Below are 22430 nucleotides of genomic sequence, written 5' to 3' on the forward strand. Positions count from 1 at the left end.
TGGATTGCTGGGGGGTCACTGTCACAATGAAGGGTGTTTGTGATGAGGGGCGCCTGGGAGGGTTTGTTTCTCAGTGAGGAGTGATTGGGGTGGGGGTGGCTGGGGTCTCTGTGTCCAAGTGAGAGTTGACTGGTGTTGAGGGTGTCTGGGAGGTTTCTGTGTCTCATTGAGGGGTGGTTGGGGTGGGAAGTGGCAGGGGTGGGGTGGGGCTGGAGAATGGATACCCCAGTGAGTGGTGACTGGGAGGCCCAGCTCGGGAGTCACAGCCAGTTCCGGCCAGTGGGAGAAGAATGGGGTGCGGAGAGAGGACCCCGGTCACCTGACCAGCCGGTTCCAGCCAGAGGGGGATAGAGGACGGATGAGAGGAGAGGCTGAGAGGAGAGGGGGCCCAGGCAGCCTGTTTACCTGGGACAGAAGACAAAGGGCAGAGATGGGTCTTGGGGGAGGTGATGTCAGATGCCCAGCTGGAAGGAGGGGTTTTCTGGGCTAGGAGGAGAGAGCAGCCAGAGACCACCTGGAGGCGGGACAGATCTAGATGTAGGGTGCTGAGGGAGGTCAGGCCTGTGGCCATGAGCGTTTCCTGTGCTGTGTTCAGAGGCTCAATAAACCCTCCTGTTTTACGCTGGCTGAGAGTCGCTCTGGTCTAGAGAACAGGGTGGCATTATTCCTTCTGGGTGTGGAAGCACCAGGGGTCCAGAGTGAATGGACTTGCTGAGGGGGCCTGCAGCAAGAGACAGGCGTGCTGGAGGCTCAGAGAGATGCAGTTCCAGGAGGCGGAGGGGCTTAACCCCTGAGAGAGAGCGGATCCCCGAGAAGGGCTGTCCCCTGAAGGGGGTTCCCCCGGGGACCGTACAGAGCCGAGAGAGCACGAGTCCTGAGAGTCTGTGACAGGCTGCCCCAGAGCCCAGACCCTGCGTGCCCTGGGCTCCCTGACTCTGGGGCTGTCCACCTGCCACGCTGCTCTGGAGGCCAGAGCCTGTAGGCCCAGGGCGCTGAGGAGCTGCAAGCCTAGACCATCACAGCCAGTGCTGCCAGGGGGACTCCAGGCACGTCGAGGGGTACGGGGCCCTGGCAGGCTGGGGAGAGACTCCCACAGTTTATACCTCCCCTGCACAGCAGCAGAGCAGGAAGGGGCATCTCGCACCCCGAGAGCTGCACACGTATGGGAGCAGTGAGACCGTCTCCTCTCCTAGAACAATGTCCCACATTCCCCAGAAGGGAGCGGTTTGATACCTGTCTGGGCACAGAGGGTGCAGAGTGGCTGGGTGCAGTTCCTCAGGGCTCTCAGGGGGTAGAAGCGAAATCCCTTGGCACGTTACACAGCTCGGTTCTTTCCCTCCATCTCGCTCAGTTCCAGGGAACTCTGCAGGGGCCTCAGCAGGTGACCCGGCCATGAAGGGAGCCCAGATCCGCACACAGCCTGAGGGTGAAGCACGTTCTGCCCCCTTCACACCGACGATTTCACGGCCTCCAACAGACACGTCCTGAGTGAATGGTACCCTGCTCGCCCCTTCTGCAGCCTCAGCAGATGCCCAGGGGCAAGGGGCTCTGGTACAGTCTAGGCCCTGGGGGCTACTCTGCCCCAATTGACTTGTGGGGTCATCGTCCCAGATGCACACTGAAGCACTTGGCGCTGCCTGCCGACCCTTCTGCTGCCTCGTCTGCAGACCCCGAGCTAGACGTGCTCTGAGCAGGGCTGTAACATCAATATATGCGGCGGGGTGAGGAGGAGGTGCTGTATGTGGAAGGAGAGATATGGGGGGTGTCTGTACAGCGCCTGGCACAACAGGACCCGATCTCAGCTGGGGCAGGGACTGTCTGTCACTGTGTGACAGGGTAGGGCCTGGTTGCAGTGGTGGAGGGGAGAGGGCAGGGCCAGCCCACAAGATTTTGGCACCTGAGGCGGGAAGCTCAAATGACGCCCCCATGTCCCTTTGCTTGGGCCAAAACTTTGAAAGGTCTCAGTTCTGCCTTCTTCCTGTTCTACTTCTCTCGCGGTGCTGCTCTGCTGCCTACCCAATAAAGGAGAACTAACAATGTAAAATGCCAATGTTCAAAAATTTTAAGTAACACTTAACTTTCAAACGCCTGAACAGCAAACGTAACTTTTCTTGTCTGCATCGTAAACATGGACATTTTTATCTGTTTGAATAATCAAAGTGATGCTTTCTGTGGCTTCTTGGCTGCAAAGTTTTGAACTGCTTCCTGCTGAAGGTCCATAGTCTGGGCCAGCTCATGCTTATCTTGAGATGGTTGCAAGGCCGACCAGCCTCTCCTGTGTCATTGTGAAGCGTAGATGTGTTTTTATTAACTTCAGCTTGGACAAGCTGCGTTCTCTACTGGCAAGTGGTACAGGAAGCGTTAGAAGTATGTGCAGAGCAACAAAAGCATTTGGAAAGAGGGTGGCCATCTTCTTTGTGCACATATATTCCAGAACAGCCTCTGGAGTTGATCCTGCTGAAATGTATCTTGAAAGGGCTTTCAGTTCATCACCTAAATCACTCCCATCAATATCACTCATGTCATCATGTCAACACTGTCTCTAGTGCCCTCCATTGCTGGTGTCGGTCTTCTTCAGGTATAGTGAGGAGTTTTGGAATATCATACAACATCCCAACAACATACAACAACATACAACATACAACATCAACAACATCGCTGTGTTCCCTGTGCTGCATGAAACGTTCTCGCCCAAGCTAGCAACTCCCTGAGCTCAGGGGCCGTAACAGACAGAGGCTGCATGAAATGTTCTTCAACTGACTGTATTGCACAATCTAGCACCTATTTAAAGAATTCAACTTTGAATTGCTGTTTGGGTCTCTTATGGGATTATCCCGTGCCTTGTAATCAAAATGTCTTCTTCTTTGGTGACTCTTGTATTCTTGAAGGGGTGGGAAAATAGCTTCAGTGCGAAGTTCCTCTGCCAACTTCTGGGCACTCTTCAGAACCTTTTGAAATCCCTCATCTGACCGGTAAGACTGTAGGTGTGACTTTGCTTTGTTCAGTTGTTCTATTGCTCCGGATATATCAAGGTCAACACCTTGCAGTCTCTTGCTTACAACATTTATTTCAAACAGTTTGTCATGCCACAACACTAAGCCACACCGAAATTTGAAGTTATGTATGTTTCTGGTGATTCCATTTCCCTCTGCCACTGTTCTCCCACAAACAGTTCCTGTCATAGCATTATCCTCCATAATGGCAACTATGGCATCATCTATCTTCCCAATTTGACAGGTTTCAGAGTAACAGCCGTGTTAGTCTGTATTCGCAAAAAGAAAAGGAGGACTTGTGGCACCTTAGAGACTAACCAATTTATTTGAGCATGAGCTTTCGTGAGCTACAGCTCACTTCATCGGATGCATACCGTGGAAACTGCAGCAGACATTATATACACACAGAGAATATGAAACAATACCTCCTCCCACCCCACTGTCCTGCTGGTAATAGCTTATCTAAAGTGATCATCAGGTGGGCCATTTCCAGCACAAATCCAGGTTTTCTCACCCTCCACCCCCCCACACAAATTCACTCTCCTGCTGGTGATAGCCCATCCAAAGTGACAACTCTTTACACAATGTGCATGATAATCAAGTTGGGCCATTTCCTGCACAAATCCAGGTTCTCTCACCCCCTCACCCTCCTCCCTTCCCCTTCCTCCCCCTCCCCTTCCCAATTTGGTGTTTGATAGGCTTTATCGCCTCCACTCGACTTTCCCATCGTGCGGCACTCAGTGGTTTCAGTGTTAGAGAGGATGTTCCCAGATGTTGCTTCAAAATTTGCCATCCATGAGTTGATGCAGAGAAAAATACAGAGATGCTCTGAATTACATTCAAAAATTCAGCAGCCTCACTAGAAGCTGATGCTGCCTCACTGACCACCAAGTCCAATGAATGAGAACTGCATGGGACAAAAAAAGCTCGAGGGTTCATCTCTCGGATCCGTGTCTGCACTCCTCTCTTCTTTCCTCTCATGTTGGCACCATTATCGTAGCCCTGACCTCTCCTGTCAGCTATCGCAATTCCCGTCTCTTCCAGCTTTTTAAGAAGCACTGTGACGGGTTGGATGACAGAAACCCCCTTGGGGTTGCCAACTGATGTGCCAAGACTACTTCTGTCCCTGATTTCCTGCCCTGGCAGCTTGGGACTTCAATGCCCTGCCTGGTTTGAGCCGGACCCGCTAGCCTGCTGCAAACCCAGACCCAGGCCTCAACCACGTCCCCTAACAGCTGTGGGCTTAATTGAAAGCAGCTCAAGAAGTGTTCCTGTCTTTAACACTCAGATGTCCAACTCCCAGTGGGGTCCAAACTCCAAATAAATCCGTTTTACCCTGTATATAGCTTATACAGGGTAAACTCATAAATTGTTCGCCCTCTATAACACTGATAGAGAGATATGCGCAGCTGGTATTAATACAGAATTAATTAATAAGTAAAAAGTGATTTTATTAAATGCAGAAAGTAGGATTTAAGTGGTTCCAAGTAGTAATAGACAGAACAAAGTGAATTACCAAGCAAAATAAAATAGAACACGCAAGTCTATGCCTAATACAGACAGAAACCTGAATACAGAAAAACCCTCACCCTCAGAGGTGTTCCAGTAAGCTTCCTTTTACAGACTAGTCTCCTTCTAGTCTGTGTCCAGCAATCAATCATGCCCCCCTGTAGTTACTGTCCTTTGTTCCAGTTTCTTTCAGGTATATTGTGGGGTGGAGAGGCTATCTCTTGAGCCAACTTAAGACAAAATGGAGGTTTTTCCCAGGGGCTTAAATAGACTTTCTCTGGTGGGTGGACACCCCTCCCTCCCCCTGTATAGAATTCCTGCTACAAGTTGGAGTTTTGGAGTCACATGGGCAAGTCACATGTCCATGCATGATCCAGAACTTACAGGCCATGCTACCTTGAACATCCTCAGATAGACTTCTTATGTGGATTGGAGCCTTCCAAGATCCATTGTCTGTTAAGTGCTTCTTGACTGGGCACTTAATTTCCATATTCCTTTCTCAAGAAACTGACCAGATGCTTTACCAAGGCTACTTAAAAGCAACCAAGTACACAGCCAATATTCACAACTTCAAATACAAAAATGATACATGCCTACAAATAGGAGGAATAGATGCAGTGATCATAACCTTCACAGAAATATGTTACATGGCATATGTAGCATGAAACATTTTCCAGTTACGTCATACATATACATTTAGAAGCATATTTCCAGAAAGCCTTGTGGGGTGCACCGTCACAAGCACATTTGTCATACCAGCTCCTGTAGTATCATCAATGTCAATGAATTCTAGAAAATGCTCTCTGACAGTCACCATTGCAGGGACATTGTCACTAGGTTCTGTGGTTGTTACAAAACCCACCATTAAAGTCATTTGTTCCATACAGCTTATGTCAGGTGTGCAGTCCAGAATAACTTAGTAATATCTTGTTGACTTCACATCTGCCACAATCTTCTGTTTGACTTTTGTTGCCAGTAACTGGATGATCTCATTTTGAATTGTTTTTCCAAGGTAGTGGTGTGTGTACATTTCTTGGGTGGTGACTCTTCTTAGATGCTCCTGGAGTACAGCATCAAACTCAGCTATCAGCCCCACAATTTTAAGGAAGTTTCCATTGTTTGGCACATACAGCTGATCTGAAGTGCCACGCAGGGCTAGGGTTTGTGTTGCAAGCATTCTCACCATGGCCATGAGCCTTTTCAGAACATTTTGCCAGTAAAGAGACTCTGATGCGGTCTTCTCTTGATGCTGATCATCTCTGGTGATCATCCTTTATCCTTACTCTCATCTCGAGCTCTTTCCACCTATGGAATGCTCTCTGCTGATTTGCGGCCTTCTCATGGCATGCTAGATTTCTAGCCCGATTTTTCCAGTCCTTTGTTCCTTTAGAACCCACTGTGGCTGGAACATTAGACTGGAAGAGTTGGCAACAAAAACAGTATGGAGCATTCTGGGTTTTTGAGTACATAAGCCATGGCCTCTCCACTTTGTCACCATTGGGATTTCATGCCAGTAATGTGTTGGATGGAAACTTCTATAAGAACATAAGAATGGCCATAGTGGGTCAGGCCAAAGGTCCATCCAGCCCAGTAACCTGTCTACCGACAGTGGCCAATGCCAGGTGCCCCGAAGTGAGTGAACCTAACAGGTAATGATCAAGTGATCTCTTTCCTGCCATCCATCACCACCCTCTGACAAACAGAGGCTAGGGACTAAACAGAGGCTATTTTCATTGTCTTTGGGGAACATGAAGTTTTTCACTTGCTGTGGCCCGTGCAGTACAAGGAAGTCCCTCAGGCTACTGCTCAAGTGGGTCCACAGTCCTGGATCATCTAGACTTATGGAACTAAACTCAGCAGCAGCTGTTTCTTGTGCCCCCACCACACTCTTCTCTGATCTACACTTTTCTTTAGGAATGTGCGTGGTTACATCCATTTGAGATGGAGATATGGATGCTGCAGTAGCTGCCAGGTCACCCGCACTCTGACTAACTGGAAGATCAGGCATCTCTTCACCACTCACATCCTCATTGGGGCTGGAAGGCTCACCATGAGCATTTGTGTCTGTGTCTCTCAGGAGAGCTCCTTCCTGCTTAGATAGAAAAGCTTCCTTTGCGTGCTTTCTTTTTCTGAATGCTGCCCCAGAGGGGCGTTTTCTTCTTTCACTCGTGGCTGCTGTTCTGTGCCAGCTAAAGTGGCTCTCAACACTCAGTTGAAGGGGACAAATAAGCAAGCTGGTAGCAGGTCCTGAGTGAGCGAAGATATCAGCGTCTTAAGGGCCTAACTGGCTCCTACTATATCAATTGACAGCCTGTTCTCAAGTGGGTTCAGCGAAGCAGCAGGAAACAGGAAGCTCCCTGAGAAGCTGGGGTTAATCAGTCCAGGCTGCTGGGGGTGCTCGAGGGGTACAAAAGAGGCTCCTCCTCCTCTCTCTCCCTGCAGCTCCTGCTGCTTTCAGTTATTGCCCCTCACCTTTTCTCCTGCCTCCTTGTTCTGTCTCTTGTGCCCTCCTCCCTCCAGCCCAGCGCTCCCCCATCTCTGTGCATCTCCAGCAGAGAGAATAGAATCATAGAATCATAGAATATCAGGGTTGGAAGGGACCCCAGAAGGTCATCTAGTCCAAGCCCCTGCTCAAAGCAGGACCAATTCCCAGTTAAATCATCCCAGCCAGGGCTTTGTCAAGCCTGACCTTAAAAACCTCTAAGGAAGGAGATTCTACCACCTCCCTAGGTAACGCATTCCAGTGTTTCACCACCCTCTTAGTGAAAAAGTTTTTCCTAATATCCAATCTAAACCTCCCCCACTGCAACTTGAGACCATTCCTCCTCGTTCTGTCATCTGCTACCATTGAGAACAGTCTAGAGCCATCCTCTTTGGAACCCCCTTTCAGGTAGTTGAAAGCAGCTATCAAATCCCCCCTCATTCTTCTCTTCTGCAGGCTAAACAATCCCAGCTCCCTCAGCCTCTCCTCATAACTCATGTGTTCCAGTCCCCTAATCATTTTTGTTGCCCTTTGCTGGACTCTCTCCAATTTATCCACATCCTTCTTGAAGTGTGGGGCCCAAAACTGGACACAGTACTCCAGATGAGGCCTCACCAATGTCGAATAGAGGGGAACGATCACGTCCCTCGATCTGCTCGCTATGCCCCTACTTATACATCCCAAAATGCCATTGGCCTTTTGGCAACAAGGGCACACTGCTGACTCATATCCAGCTTCTCGTCCACTGTCACCCCCAGGTCCTTTTCCGCAGAACTGCTGCCTAGCCATTCGGTCCCTAGTCTGTAGCTGTGCATTGGGTTCTTCCGTCCCAAGTGCAGGACCCTGCACTTATCCTTATTGAACCTCATCAGATTTCTTTTGGCCCAATCCTCCAATTTGTCTAGGTCCTTCTGTATCCTATCCCTCCCCTCCAGCGTATCTACCACTCCTCCCAGTTTAGTATCATCCGCAAATCTGCTGAGAGTGCAATCCACACCATCCTCCAGATCATTTATGAAGATATTGAACAAAACTGGCCCCAGGACCGACCCCTGGGGTACTCCACTTGATACCGGCTGCCAACTAGATATGGAGCCATTGATCACTACCCGTTGAGCCCGACAATCTAGCCAGCTTTCTACCCACCTTGTAGTGCATTCATCCAGCCCGTACTTCCTTAACTTGCTGACAAGAATACTGTGGGAGACCGTGTCAAAAGCTTTGTTAAAGTCTAGAAACAATACATCCACTGCTTTCCCTTCATCCACAGAACCAGTAATCTCATCATAAAAGGCGATTAGATTAGTCAGGCATGACCTTCCCTTGGTGAATCCATGCTGGCTGTTCCTGATCACTTTCCTCTCATGCAAGTGCTTCAGGATTGATTCTTTGAGGACCTGCTCCATGATTTTTCCAGGGACTGAAGTGAGGCTGACTGGCCTGTAGTTCCCAGGATCCTCCTTCTTCCCTTTTTTAAAGATTGGCACTACATTAGCCTTTTTCCAGTCATCCGGGACTTCCCCGGTTCGCCACGAGTTTTCAAAGATAATGGCCAATGGCTCTGCAATCACAGCCGCCAATTCCTTCAGCACTCTCGGATGCAACTCGTCCGGCCCCATGGACTTGTGCACATCCAGCTTTTCTAAATAGTCCCTAACCACCTCTATCTCCACAGAGGGCTGGCCATCTCTTCCCCATGTTGTGATGCCCAGCGCAGCAGTCTGGGAGCTGACCTTGTTAGTGAAAACAGAGGCAAAAAAAGCATTGAGTACATTAGCTTTTTCCACATCCTCTGTCACTAGGTTGCCTCCCTCATTCAGTAAGGGGCCCACACATTCCTTAGCTTTCTTCTTGTTGCCAACATACCTGAAGAAACCCTTCTTGTTACTCTTAACATCTCTGGCTAGCTGCAGCTCCAGGTGCGATTTGGCCCTCCTGATAACATTCCTACATGCCCGAGCAATATTTTTATACTCTTCCCTGGTCATATGTCCAACCTTCCACTTCTTGTAAGCTTCTTTTTTATGTTTAAGATCCGCTAGGATTTCACCATTAAGCCAAGCTGGTCGCCTGCCATATTTACTATTTTTTCGACTCATCGGGATGGTTTGTCCCTGTAACCTCAACAGGGATTCCTTGAAATACAGCCAGCTCTCCTGGACTCCTTTCCCCTTCAAGTTAGTCCCCCAGGGGATCCTGGCCATCCGTTCCCTGAGGGAGTCGAAGTCTGCTTTCCTGAAGTCCAGGGTCCGTATCCTGCTGCTTACCTTTGTTCCCTGCGTCAGGATCCTGAACTCAACCAACTCATGGTCACTGCCTCCCAGATTCCCATCCACTTTTGCTTCCCCCACTAATTCTACCCGGTTTGTGAGCAGCAGGTCAAGAAAAGCGCCCCCCCTAGTTGGCTCCTCTAGCACTTGCGCCAGGAAATTGTCCCCTACGCTTTCCAAAAACTTCCTGGATTGTCTATGCACCGCTGTATTGCTCTCCCAGCAGATATCAGGAAAATTAAAGTCACCCATGAGAATCAGGGCATGCGATCTAGTAGCTTCCGCGAGCTGCCGGAAGAAAGCCTCATCTACCTCATCCCCCTGGTCCGGTGGTCTATAGCAGACTCCCACCACTACATCACTCTTGTTGCACACACTTCTAAACTTAATCCAGAGACACTCAGGTTTTTCTGCAGTTTCGTACCGGAGCTCTGAGCAGTCATACTGCTCCCTTACATACAGTGCTACTCCCGCACCTTTTCTGCCCTGCCTGTCATTCCTGAACAGTTTATAACCATCCATGACAGTACTCCAGTCATGTGAGTTATCCCACCAAGTCTCTGTTATTCCGATCACGTCATAGTTCCTTGACTTCACCAGGACCTCCAGTTCTCCCTGCTTGTTTCCAAGGCTTTGTGCATTTGTATATAAGCACTTGAGATAACCTGATAAATACAGATGCACCAGCAGCAGACACAATTTTCTACACTCTGGGTCCTAGTGGTGCCCCCCATACAATCTAGCACCCAAGGCGGACGCCTCAGTTCGCCTCATGGTAAGGCCAGCTCTGCAGGGGGGTGGGAGGGGGGCAGTACATTTCGCAGATGGGTTTTTACTGTTTTACCGTTTTGCAGTAAAAGGGTGATTGGGGTCGGTGGTGGCTGCTGGGGTCTGTGTCTCAGTGAGGGGTGATTGGGGTGAGTGGGGGCTGAGGTTTCTGCCAATCCTTTAAGAACCCAATCCTCCTACCCCAGAAAGTGACACAGACCCCTCAGTCTCCTCCTCCGCCCCACAGCCAGCTGTTTAACCCTTTGGCACCTGCTGGGTAGCAACCCCTAGACAAGTCAGTCCCTGCCAGGCATCTCAACCAGAAAAACATGGCAGAGAATTCCTGCTTCCCTCCCAGACACAGAAACCCTCTCTCCTCTTGCATACTCAGCCTCAGACAATCAGGTTCCCCTCCCCAGGCTGCCCATGTCCGAGGCTGATGGGGTCTCTGAGAGTGAGGGGCCCCTACGTGGGCTGAGGGCAGACGCCCCCTCTCTGCTCATTGCCAGAAGTTCTGTGATTGGCGAGGTCACCTGCCCTGCCCAGGTGTGAGGTCAGACAGACGAGGGTGAAGGGCAGCGGAGGCCAGAGCTTGCCAGAGCCAGCGTGCTGCAGCCTTCGGCTCCCCGACACCCACCCAAGAGCAGCCGGCACAGACCGGGCCACAGGGGCCAGATCACTGGAATCCAGGTCGAGTTTCTGGAGACTGGGTCGAGCCATCGCTCAATGGTGGGTCCCAGTGCCAGGTGCTCACGGTGCCTCTTGCTCTTGCCCTAACGCTCTTCCTTAGCACGGCCCCAGTTCATACCTCCCCTGCACAGCGGCCGAGCGGGAAGGGGCATCTCGCACCCCGGGAGCTGCACACGTATGGGAGCAGAGAGACCATATTCTTTCCAAAAGCAAATTTAAAATATTCCCCAGAAAGGAGCGGTTTTATAACCCAGGCACAGATGGTGCAGTGTCTGGGTGCAGTTCCTATGAGCTCTCAGGGCGGTAACAGTGAAATCCCTTAGCACGTTACACAGCTCGGTTCTTTCCCTCCCTCTCGCTCAGTTCCAGGGAGCTCCGCAGCGGACTCAGCAGGTGACCCGGCCATGAAGGGAGCCCAGATCCGCACGCAGCCTCTGGGTGATGCATGTTCTGCCCCCTTCACACCAAGGATTTCACGGCCTCCCACGGACATGTCCTGAGCGAACGAGACCCTGCTCACCCCTTGTGCACGCTCAGCAGAGGCCCAGGGGCAAGGGGCTCCAGTAGAGTCCAGGCCCTGGGGGCTACTCTGCCCCATGGACTCGTGGGCTCTCCCGGGTCATCGTCCCAGACGCACACTGAGGGACTTGGCGCCGCCTGCCGACCCCTCCTCCTGTACTGGCGCTCCTTCAGTATTGCGAGGGACTAATGCAAGCTGTAAGTCACTTCCATTCACAGCTTCGCGCCGCCTGGCCCACGGAACCCACCTCCGACGCTTGCCACAGCCTCGAGCCAGGTGATTGGGTCTACGTACAGCGCCATCGTCGAAAGCACGCCTTGGAGCCCCGGCGGAAGGGTCCTCATCAGGTACTGCTTACTACACAGACGGCTGTTAAACTATCTGGCATCGCAGCATGGATACATGCTTCACAGTGTAAGAAGGCACCATCCCCAGAGAACCAATCATCACCTCAGGACGACGCAGAGTCAATTTTGACTCCAGAAGAAGACGTAGAGGAACGGTCTGCAATACCTTACAATCTACGCTCTTGTAAGGGTTGCCAGAAGCAGACGCGGTTCCTCGGCTGCTGGTATCTTACGGTCTGGGGAGACCACGATGACAATTCTTTTATCCAGCAGCAGGTGTGGATAGCTCAGACCCTTAATATTTCTAATTGCTGGGTCTGCAGCCACATCCCAGCCCACTCTCACACTGGTGTTCCTGTCCTGGCTATCCCACTCAAGTCCCCGGACCTCACTGGAGGGCCTCGTCCATTTAACAAAATATGGAACAGCAATGACACTTGGGAAGCGGTGGGAATAAATGCATCTCAATGGATAAGTGTGGGGGAGGGAAAAGGTCATTGGTGTTGGGTGTGTAATGGGACAGGGCTAGATCTGGGGAAAAGCCGTTGCCTTCAGCATATTGTGGCCAATGGTGTATGGGATTATTCAAACAAAACTAAAAAGTGGCGGGCCAGGTATGGAGATATGAATTTTTTCTCAACCTGGGATCAAACAGAGAAATCAATCTCATGTTCCCCCTACAGTAACCTTAGTGAAAACAATACAATCTTTCAATGTCATGCAAATAACACCACTCCTCCTAAGGAGAATTACCCTGTACCATTTGGGGGATACTCCTCCTCCTTTGCAAACACCTATATGACAAATGGGTGCAACCGACCCTTCCCGGCCTTAATAGGCCATCACTGGGTGTGTGGGACCAGAGCTTATACCGCACTACCAGCTAATTGGTCAGGAATCTGTTATCCCGCCCGACTCTTCCCACAATCCTTCCACACAAGGAGTGTGAGACAATGGGTCCTCAAACTAATTAACTTAGAGCTCCTACTGAGCTAGGAGATTGGTAAATGTTAGTATGCAAATAAGATATGTATGTATATTTGTCAGTTTCTGCTTCCTTTTGTCTCTTATGTGAAATTGGCTTTGGCTTATCTGTATAAATAAGTTAGCTTGAGCTTTTGCAGAGGGCTCACATATCTGGGTGCATTGGCAAAGCGCTTTGCTAATAAACAGAGTGGTCTGACAAATTATGTGAGTCCTGAATCTGACTTTGACACCTAGGACCATCACAGCCAGTGCTGCCAGGGGGATTCCGGGCACGTCGAGGAGTACGGGGCCCTGGCAGGCTGGGGAGAGACTTCCCCAGTTCATACCTCCCCTGCATAGCAGCAGAGCGGGAAGGGGCATCTCACACCCCGGGAGCTGCACACGTATGGGAGCACACGTATGGGAGGAGTGAGACCATATTCTTTCCAAGAACAATTTAAAATATTCCCCAGAAGGGAGTGGTTTTATAACCCAGGCACAGATGGTGCAGTGTCCGGGTGCAGTTCCTATGAGCTCTCAGGGCGGTAACAGCAAAATCCCTTGGCACGTTACACAGCTTGGGTTTTTTTGTTTTTTTTTGAAGGTTAGGGTTGGAAGGGACCTCAGGAGGTCATCTATTCCAACCCCCTGCTTGAAGCAGGACCAATCCCCAATTTTTGCCCCAGATCCCTAAATGGCCCCCTCAAGGATTGAGCTCACAACCCTGAGTTTAGCAGGCCAATGCTCAAACCACTGAGCTATCCCTCCCCTGCTTTCTTTCCCTCCCTCTCGCTCAGTTCCAGGGAACTCTGCAGGGTTCTCAGCAGGTGACCCGCCTGCCAACCCCTCCTCCTGCCTCATCTGCAGCCCCCGAGCTAGATGTGCTCTGAGCAGGGCTCTCCCTGCCCCTGCTGGCTGCCCGCTGCATGGCAGGGAAGGGCAGTGGAGAGTGCTGGTGACCTGTTGCTTGCTGCCGGAGGGGTTGTGGGAGCCCCAGGGAGACTGGATGGGAGCTGGGCCTGAGCCAGGGGACGGTAACATGAGGCACGTGGCCCCACGACCTTTCTGCAGTAAGAGCGTTGGGTGTCAGCCTAGAGGGGTCAGACCCCGCCGGGCTGTCTCACAGGGTCCCATCCTGAGGGCCCCACCAGGGGATCGTAACCCCTCTGCTTCCCCCTCAGGGCTGCTGAGAGAACCTCAAAAGTGTGAGCGGAGCATGAACCGAGGCCTCCATGTGCAGCCAGCCTGCAGCAATAGCTCCCCTAGGCCCGGCCCATGGGTCTCAGCCCAGGCTGGGGGCTCTCCCAGTCTGTGCTCTGCGAGCTGGGTTTTGTTCCCTGGGACACAGAGTTCAGCCCTTTCCCCAGGCAGCACCAGTCTCTGCAGACAAGCGCCTGCCAGGACCCCGGGGTCGTTAGCTGCCCAGCTTGCAGGTCCCAGCTGGATGGTAGGGGGACGCTGGGACGGAAAGGGCTGAGAGACCCTGGGCAAGATTATTGTCCACAGAGACTGCCGAGGGCTGGAGAGGAGCCGTGACATTGGGGGGAGGAGAGGGTCAGTTCTACCCGAGGCAAGAGATGGCCAAGACGAGGGGCTGATGTTCCCCCATGCTGAGAACCTGGCCCCCCCAGGGAAAGCGAGTGGGAGCTGCAGACAATGCACCTGGGAGGTGATTGAGTCCCGCAGGAAACAGAGGGGACAGGAGCGGGGAAGGCGCAATTAGGAACATGTCAAAACAACGACCGTCTCCCCTGCCCTTCACTGCCTCAGCGCGGGGTTGGTGAATGGGATGATCTGTTTTGCAGTGAAGGGGTGATTGGGGTAGGGGTAGCGGGGCGGGGGTCTGTATCTCTCTCAGTGAGGGATGATTGGGCTCACGGGGGGTGGGGGTCTGTGTCTCAATGAGGGGTGATTGGGGTGAGTGGGGGCTGAGGTTTCTGCCAGTCCTTTATCAACCCACTCCTCCCACCACAGAGAGTGACACAAACCCCTCCGTCTCCTACTCTGCCCCACAGCCAGCTGTTTAACCCTTTGGCACCCGCTGGGTAGCAACCCCTGGACAAGTCAGTCCCTGCCAGGCATCTCATCCAGAAAAACATGGCAGAGAATTCCCGCTTCCTGCCCCACCCCCCTCCCCACCCCCAGACACTGAAACCCTCTCTCCTTTTGTCAGGTCTGAGGCAGATGGGGTCTCTGAGACTGAGGGGTTCCTCCATGGGCTGAGGGCAGACGCCCCCTCTCCTCATCATCAGAAGTTCTGTAATTGGCGAGGTCAATACGGTCTTCATTCCCTGTCCAGTTGTGAGGTCAGACAGACGGGGGCGACGGGCAGCAGAGGCCGGAGCTTGCCAGAGCCAGCGTGCTGCAGCCTTTGGCCCCAGGTGCCCAAGAGAGGCCGGCACAGACCGGGCTGCAGGGGCCAGGTCATTGGATTCCAGGACGAGTTTCTGGAGACTGGGTCGAGCCATCGCTCAATGGTGGGTCCCAGTGCCAGGTGCTCACGGTGCCTCTTGCTCTTGCCCTAACACTCTTCCTTAGCACTGCCGATGCCAGGCGCCAACCCAACCCCCTCCCAGCACTGCAGGGTCCAAACGTATCCCTGGCACTGCCAATGCCTGCCCTTCCCTGGGTCCGTCCCCAGCTGTGAACAGAAGCAGGCCCGGCTGCCAGAGCATAGTGGGGAACTGTCATTCCACTGCAGGGAAGAGTTGCTAGCTCAAAACCTGGCTTGCTTCCAATTCGGGATAGAACCTAAAATTGCTGAACTTTCCCAGGAGGGGGAAATTTGTGGGGTCTGTGACTCTGGAGCTGCCTTAGAACCCCGAACCTGCGTGCCCTGGGCTGTGTGACTTTTGGGCTCCCCTTAAGCCCAGACCCTGTGTGCCCTGACTCCCCTGACTCTGTGGCTGCCCTCGAGTCCAGACCCTACTTGCCCTGTGGTCCATGACACTGGGGCTTCCTTTGAGCTCAGACCCTGCATGCCCTGGAGTCCATGACTTGAGGGGTGTGTGACGAAGCTGGGGCTTTTCTTTTTGTTTTCAATGGTTTTCATGCAGAGGGCATGGGACTCAATTTGCTGTGTGTGACTGGTTTAATGAGGTGGTGGGAGAGGGAGTTTGTTGTTACAGAGGGCCAGCGAACGGCCTGGAGAATGGATACCCCAGCGACTGGTGACCGGGAGGCCCAGCTCAGGAATCACAGCTGGTTCTGACCAGTGGGTGGATAATGGGCTGCGGAGAGAGGACCCCGGTGACCTGACCAACTGGTTCCAGCCAGTGAGGAACAAAGGACGGATGAGAGGAGAGGCTGAGGGGAGGGGAGGCCCAGGTAGGGTGACCAGACAGGAAATGTAAAAAATCGGGACAGGCGGTGGGGGGTAGTAGGAGCCTATATAAGAAAATGACCCCAAAATTGGGACTGTCCCTATAAAATTGAGACATCTGGTCACCCTAGGCCCAGGCGACCTGTATACCTGGGACAGAAGACAAAGGACAGAGGGGGACTTGCGGGAGGTGATATCGGATGCCCAGCTGGAAGGAGGGGTTTTCTGGGCTAGGAGGAGAGAGCAGCCAGAGCCCACCTGGAGGTGGGACAGACCTAGATGTAGGGTGCTGAGGGAGGCCAGGCCTGAGGCCTCGAGAGTTTCCTCTGCTGTGTTCAAACGCTCAGTAAACCCTCCTGTTTTACGCTGGCTGAGATTCGCTCCCATCTAGAGAACAGGGGGCATTATTCCTTCTGGGAGTAGAGGCCTCGGGGATCCAGAGTGAGTGGACTCGTTGAGGGGACCCATGGGAAGAGACAGGTGTGCTGAAGGCTCAGAGAGGGGAAGATCTAGGAAGCAGAGGGGCCTATGGCTCTATCCCCGAGAGAGTGTGGACCCCCGAGAAGGGCTGTCGCACTGAAGGGGGTTCCTCCCAAGGACCGTACAGAGCCAAGAGCACGAGTCCTGTGAGTCCGTGACAGGCTGCCCTAGAGCCCAGACCGTGTGTGCCCTGGGATCCATGACTCTGGGGCTGTCCACCTGGCACGCTGCCCTGGAGGCCAGAGCCCGTAGGCCCAGGGTGCACAGTCTCTCAAAGGTGCTGAAATATTCGGCAATATCACTGGATTCATCATACTGAGGGCATAATCGTTCCCATCTGTGGATTTTTGGGGAAGTAGAGCCAGCTCCTGAAGGGTTCTTTCTCTTCCACTCCATTACAGCCAGTTCATGCTTCTGGGTCTCAATTTGGGCCTGTATTAGTCTGTCTTTTAACTCCAGGGTTAGCTGCCTCTCTCTTTCCTTCTCCTAAGCATGTTGCCTCTCCCTTTCCTTCTCCTCCTGGGCAGCTTTCTGTGCCTCAATTTCTTTCTCTTTTAAGTCCAGGGCTCTTTTCTGAGCAGCTTCCTCCCTGGCTGCCTCTGCTTCTTTGAGCCTCATTTCAACGTCGCGTCCTTTGCCTTCTCTTACGCTTCAACTCTGGCCAGCTCTAGTTTTGTAGCTGCCTCACTGGTAGTCATATTCCTGCTTTCTTGTGCTTATTTCCTTCACCCGAAATAAACAAACCGAAAATAACAAATCAGTGACCACTTAGTTTGTGCTCCAGCCACCACACTCAAAACTCACTTAAAATCACTACCAGTATCTCAAAGCAATCAGCTGTGCACAGATCCTGCCGATTACGCCACTGTGACAAGTTTGGTCACAGAGACCCCCTTGGGACTGTCCCCTGATGTGCTGAGACTGCCTCTGAGCCCGTTTTCTCTGCCACTTTGGGCCTCCAGAACCCTGCCTTGTTGAGCCAGACACACAAGCCTGCTGCAACGCAGACCCTGGGTCTGAATCACTTCCCCAAAGTTGCAGACTTAACTGAAAACAGCTTAAGAAGTGCTCCTGTCTCCAGCACCAAAACACCCAGCTCCCAATGGGATCCAAACCCAAAATAAATCCATTTTACTCCGTATAAAGCTTATACAGGGTAAACTCATAAATTGTCCGCCCTCTATATCACTGATAGAGAGATACACACAGCTGTTTGCTCCCCCAGGTATTAATCACTTACTCTGGGTTTAATAATAAACAAAAGTGATTTTATTAAGTATAAAAAGTAGGATTTAAGTGGTTTCAAGTAATAACAGACAGAACAAGGTAAGTTACTAAGTAAAATCAATCAAAATATGCAAGGCTAACTTAATACACTAAGGATCTAGTTACAAATACTAACTTCTCACCCTAGATGTTATCTCAGGTACAGTCCTTTTCAGACCAACATTGTAGTGTATGGCCTGGGTCCAGCAATCACTCACATCCTCATAGTTACAGTCCTTTGTTCCAGTTTCTTTCAGGCATCTCTTTGGGGTGGAGAGGTCATCCTTGAGCCAGCTGAAGACAAAAATGGAGAGGCTTCCAGGGCCTTTGATATTCTCTCTCGTGGGTGGAATCATGGAATCATAGAATCATAGAATCACAGGGTTGGAAGGGACCTCAGGAGGTCATCTAGTCCAATCCCCTGCTCAAAGCAGGACCAATCCCCAATTAAATCATCCCCTCTGTTCTTCTGTGCAAAATCACAGCAACAAAATGGAGTTTGTAGCCACCTGGGCAAGTCACATGTCCCTGAAAGACTCAGCTTTTTGCAGGCCGACCCCATTGTTTACATGTTAGTTTGAATCTTCCGAGGAAAGCTCAGATGTGGAGTGGCAGCTCCCAAAATCCATTGTTAGTAAGTACTCCCAATGACTTGAATAGACCCTTCACAATATGTTGGCAAAACCTCCCTTATGTGTTTCCTACAGCAAACACTTCAAATATGAACATAGACCCAACCTTCCTAATTTCAGATATAAAAATGATACATGCCTACAAATAGGATGACTATATTCAGTAGATCATAACCTTTGCAAAGATATATGACATGGCATACCTAGCACAAAGCATATTCCAGTTATGTCATATTTACCCTTGTAAGCATATTTCCATAAACATACAGAGTGCAACGTCACAGTCTCATAAAACCACTTGACTCCAGGAGCGAGAAGGAATAATTAGGCCATGTCTACACTTATGTGTGGTGAAGACGCTCTATGCCGACGTGAGAGTGCTCTCCCGAAAGCATAAAAAAACAACTTCCACCAGCAGCAGAAGCTATGGCGGGAGGAAAAACTCTCCAGCTGACATGTCATGCTTATGTCAGTGTAACTTATGTCACTCGGGGTGGGGTGGGGTGGTGGAATATTCTCACACTTGAGCGACATTCGTTTTGCCGACATAGGCAGTAGAGAAGACAGCTTACATAATAATTCCGTACGGTAATAAGCAATACCATTAGGGGAGTTGTACCACTTCAATTATATCAACACAGAGTCTGGGTGACTTAGGAACCTACTCCCCTTTTTTAAAGGTGTGCTCCAGGCCAACGACCACTGGGGTTGTGACCTGTGTCCTACGGCCTGACCTAGCTCAGCCTCTCTTGATTCTCAAAACCCTGGGATTGCTGCAGGATGAAAAAGTGAGTATGAAAGTCTGGGCTGCAGCAGGGTGTGGTGGAGGAAAAATTAAGAGGCAACAAGGGTGTGACAGGGAGAAAGAGGAATGGGAGGATCTAGGGGAGGAGAAGGAAGAAATGGCCTCTCACTGCAATCGCGTTATCAGGGCTTGGAACAATAAGGTGGGCAGTGCCCAGCACAGCATACAGTATAAATATAGTGCTCAGCCTTGCCATCTCCCACGGAGCGTGCCAGACCAGAAACAACTCCACTGCAGAGAGAGTAAAGACACAAAGATGAAGGTGTCGTACGTGGCCGCTTTCCTCATAGGACTCCTCTCCCTGGAGAGCACCAGAGCAGCTCCATTGGTGAGATGATGTACTTATTATTTCCATTACAATAGCACTTAGAGGCTCCATCCGAAACCAGGACCCCGATTTGCCAGGCACAGCCCTGACACAGGGGAGACAGTCCCTGCCCACACTCTGGTGAGGATTCATTGTGCCGGGTGATCAACAGACACACAGCGGGGGGCAGACCTGGACCCACCTGGAATCAGGGCCCCCTAAGGTGCTGCACAGACACACCATGAGGGCAGCACTGCAAAACTGGCCCATGTAGGAGGCAGGATACCAGATTAGAGGGGCCCATTCCTCTGTTTCAGCTCCAGGCAGGATATCAGGGTCCACTGGCCCATCGGTCTCACCGGGAGCAGCAGTTCTTAAGTTACTGCGTGATGTGACCTCTGGTAGCCTGGTGGGGGGCTGAGCAGCATGCAGTGCTAACTTTTCTTTCTGTTGTTGCAGAAAAACCAGTTGTGGTCGGTGGTGAGTATTAGCTGATCCTCTTTGCTATCAGACTTCCATGCTTTGCCTTAGCAGTACCCTACATCGCTGCTCACTAACAGCACAACTGTTTGTTAGCAAAACCCTCTAGCCAACTGCCCCCCTGCTCTGCTTTAGCCATTAATCTGGCATGGTGAAACAAATTATGCAGCCTTGGGGTGTCTGGTTTTTTCCTGAGGATTATCTATAGGGTTCCAGGATTGGATAGAATGATGTTAGGAGCAGGGCCACGCTGTTCTAAAAGACCCGTAGAACTATGGGAATCAATGAGGCCAGCTCACGCAGATGATGTAAATTGTCTATAGTTCCATTTGGTCAACGGATACTCAGGAGGGAGCCTCTAGAGGTTACCGTAATACACAGAATAAATACCCCTCATAGAATCATAGAATCATAGAATATCAGGGTTGGAAGGGACCCCAGAAGGTCATCTAGTCCAACCCCCTGCTCAAAGCAGGACCAATTCCCAGTTAAATCATCCCAGCCAGGGCTTTGTCAAGCCTGACCTTAAAAACCTCTAAGGAAGGAGATTCTACCACCTCCCTAGGTAACGCATTCCAGTGTTTCACCACCCTCTTAGTGAAAAAGTTTTTCCTAATATCCAATCTAAACCTCCCCCACTGCAACTTGAGACCATTCCTCCTCGTTCTGTCATCTGCTACCATTGAGAACAGTCTAGAGCCATCCTCTTTGGAACCCCCTTTCAGGTAGTTGAAAGCAGCTATCAAATCCCCCCTCATTCTTCTCTTCTGCAGGCTAAACAATCCCAGCTCCCTCAGCCTCTCCTCATAACTCATGTGTTCCAGTCCCCTAATCATTTTTGTTGCCCTTCGCTGGACTCTCTCCAATTTATCCACATCCTTCTTGAAGTGTGGGGCCCAAAACTGGACACAGTACTCCAGATGAGGCCTCACCAATGTCGAATAGAGGGGAACGATCACGTCCCTCGATCTGCTCGCTATGCCCCTACTTATACATCCCAAAATGCCATTGGCCTTCTTGGCAACAAGGGCACACTGCTGACTCATATCCAGCTTCTCGTCCACTGTCACCCCTAGGTCCTTTTCTGCAGAACTGCTGCCTAGCCATTCGGTCCCTAGTCTGTAGCTGTGCATTGGGTTCTTCCGTCCTAAGTGCAGGACCCTGCACTTATCCTTATTGAACCTCATCAGATTTCTTTTGGCCCAATCTTCCAATTGGTCTAGGTCCTTCTGTATCCTATCCCTTCCCTCCAGCGTATCTACCACTCCTCCCAGTTTAGTATCATCCGCAAATTTGCTGAGAGTGCAATCCACACCATCCTCCAGATCATTTATGAAGATATTGAATAAAACCGGCCCCAGGACCGACCCTTGGGGCACTCCACTTGATACCGGCTGCCAACTAGACATGGAGCCATTGATCACTACCCGTTGAGCCCGACAATTTAGCCAGCTTTCTACCCACCTTATAGTGCATTCATCCAGCCCATACTTCCTTAACTTGCTGACAAGAATACTATGGGAGACCGTGTCAAAAGCTTTGCTAAAGTCAAGAAACAATACATCCACTGCTTTCCCTTCATCCACAGAACCAGTAATCTCATCATAAAAGGCGATTAGATTAGTCAGGCATGACCTTCCCTTGGTGAATCCATGCTGGCTGTTCCTGATCACTTTCCTCTCATGCAAGTGCTTCAGGATTGATTCTTTGAGGACCTGCTCCATGATTTTTCCAGGGACTGAGGTGAGGCTGACTGGCCTGTAGTTCCCAGGATCTTCCTTCTTCCCTTTTTTAAAGATTGGCACTACATTAGCCTTTTTCCAGTCATCCGGGACTTCCCCGGTTCGCCACGAGTTTTCAAAGATAATGGCCAGTGGCTCTGCAATCACAGCCGCCAATTCCTTCAGCACTCTCGGATGCAACTCGTCCGGCCCCATGGACTTGTGCACGTCCAGCTTTTCTAAATAGTCCCTAACCGCCTCTATCTCCACAGAGGGCTGGCCATCTCTTCCGCATTTTGTGATGCCCAGCGCAGCAGTCTGGGAGCTGACCTTGTTAGTGAAAACAGAGGCAAAAAAAGCATTGAGTACATTAGCTTTTTCCACATCCTCTGTCACTAGGTTGCCTCCCTCATTCAGTAAGGGGCCCACACATTCCTAGGCTTTCTTCTTGTTGCCAACATACCTGAAGAAACCCTTCTTGTTACTCTTGACATCTCTGGCTAGCTGCAGCTCCAGGTGCGATTTGGCCCTCCTGATAACATTCCTACATGCCCGAGCAATATTTTTATACTCTTCCCTGGTCATATGTCCAACCTTCCACTTCTTGTAAGCTTCTTTTTTATGTTTAAGATCCGCTAGGATTTCACCATTAAGCCAAGTTGGTCGCCTGCCATATTTACTATTCTTTCGACTCATCGGGATGGTTTGTCCCTGTAACCTCAACAGGGATTCCTTGAAATACAGCCAGCTCTCCTGGACTCCTTTCCCCTTCAAGTTAGTCCCCCAGGGGATCCTGGCCATCCGTTCCCTGAGGGAGTCGAAGTCTGCTTTCCTGAAGTCCAGGGTCCGTATCCTGCTGCTTACCTTTGTTC

This window comes from Lepidochelys kempii, chromosome 24 (genome assembly GCF_965140285.1).
Source record: "Lepidochelys kempii isolate rLepKem1 chromosome 24, rLepKem1.hap1, whole genome shotgun sequence".
Taxonomy (NCBI): domain Eukaryota; kingdom Metazoa; phylum Chordata; order Testudines; family Cheloniidae; genus Lepidochelys; species Lepidochelys kempii.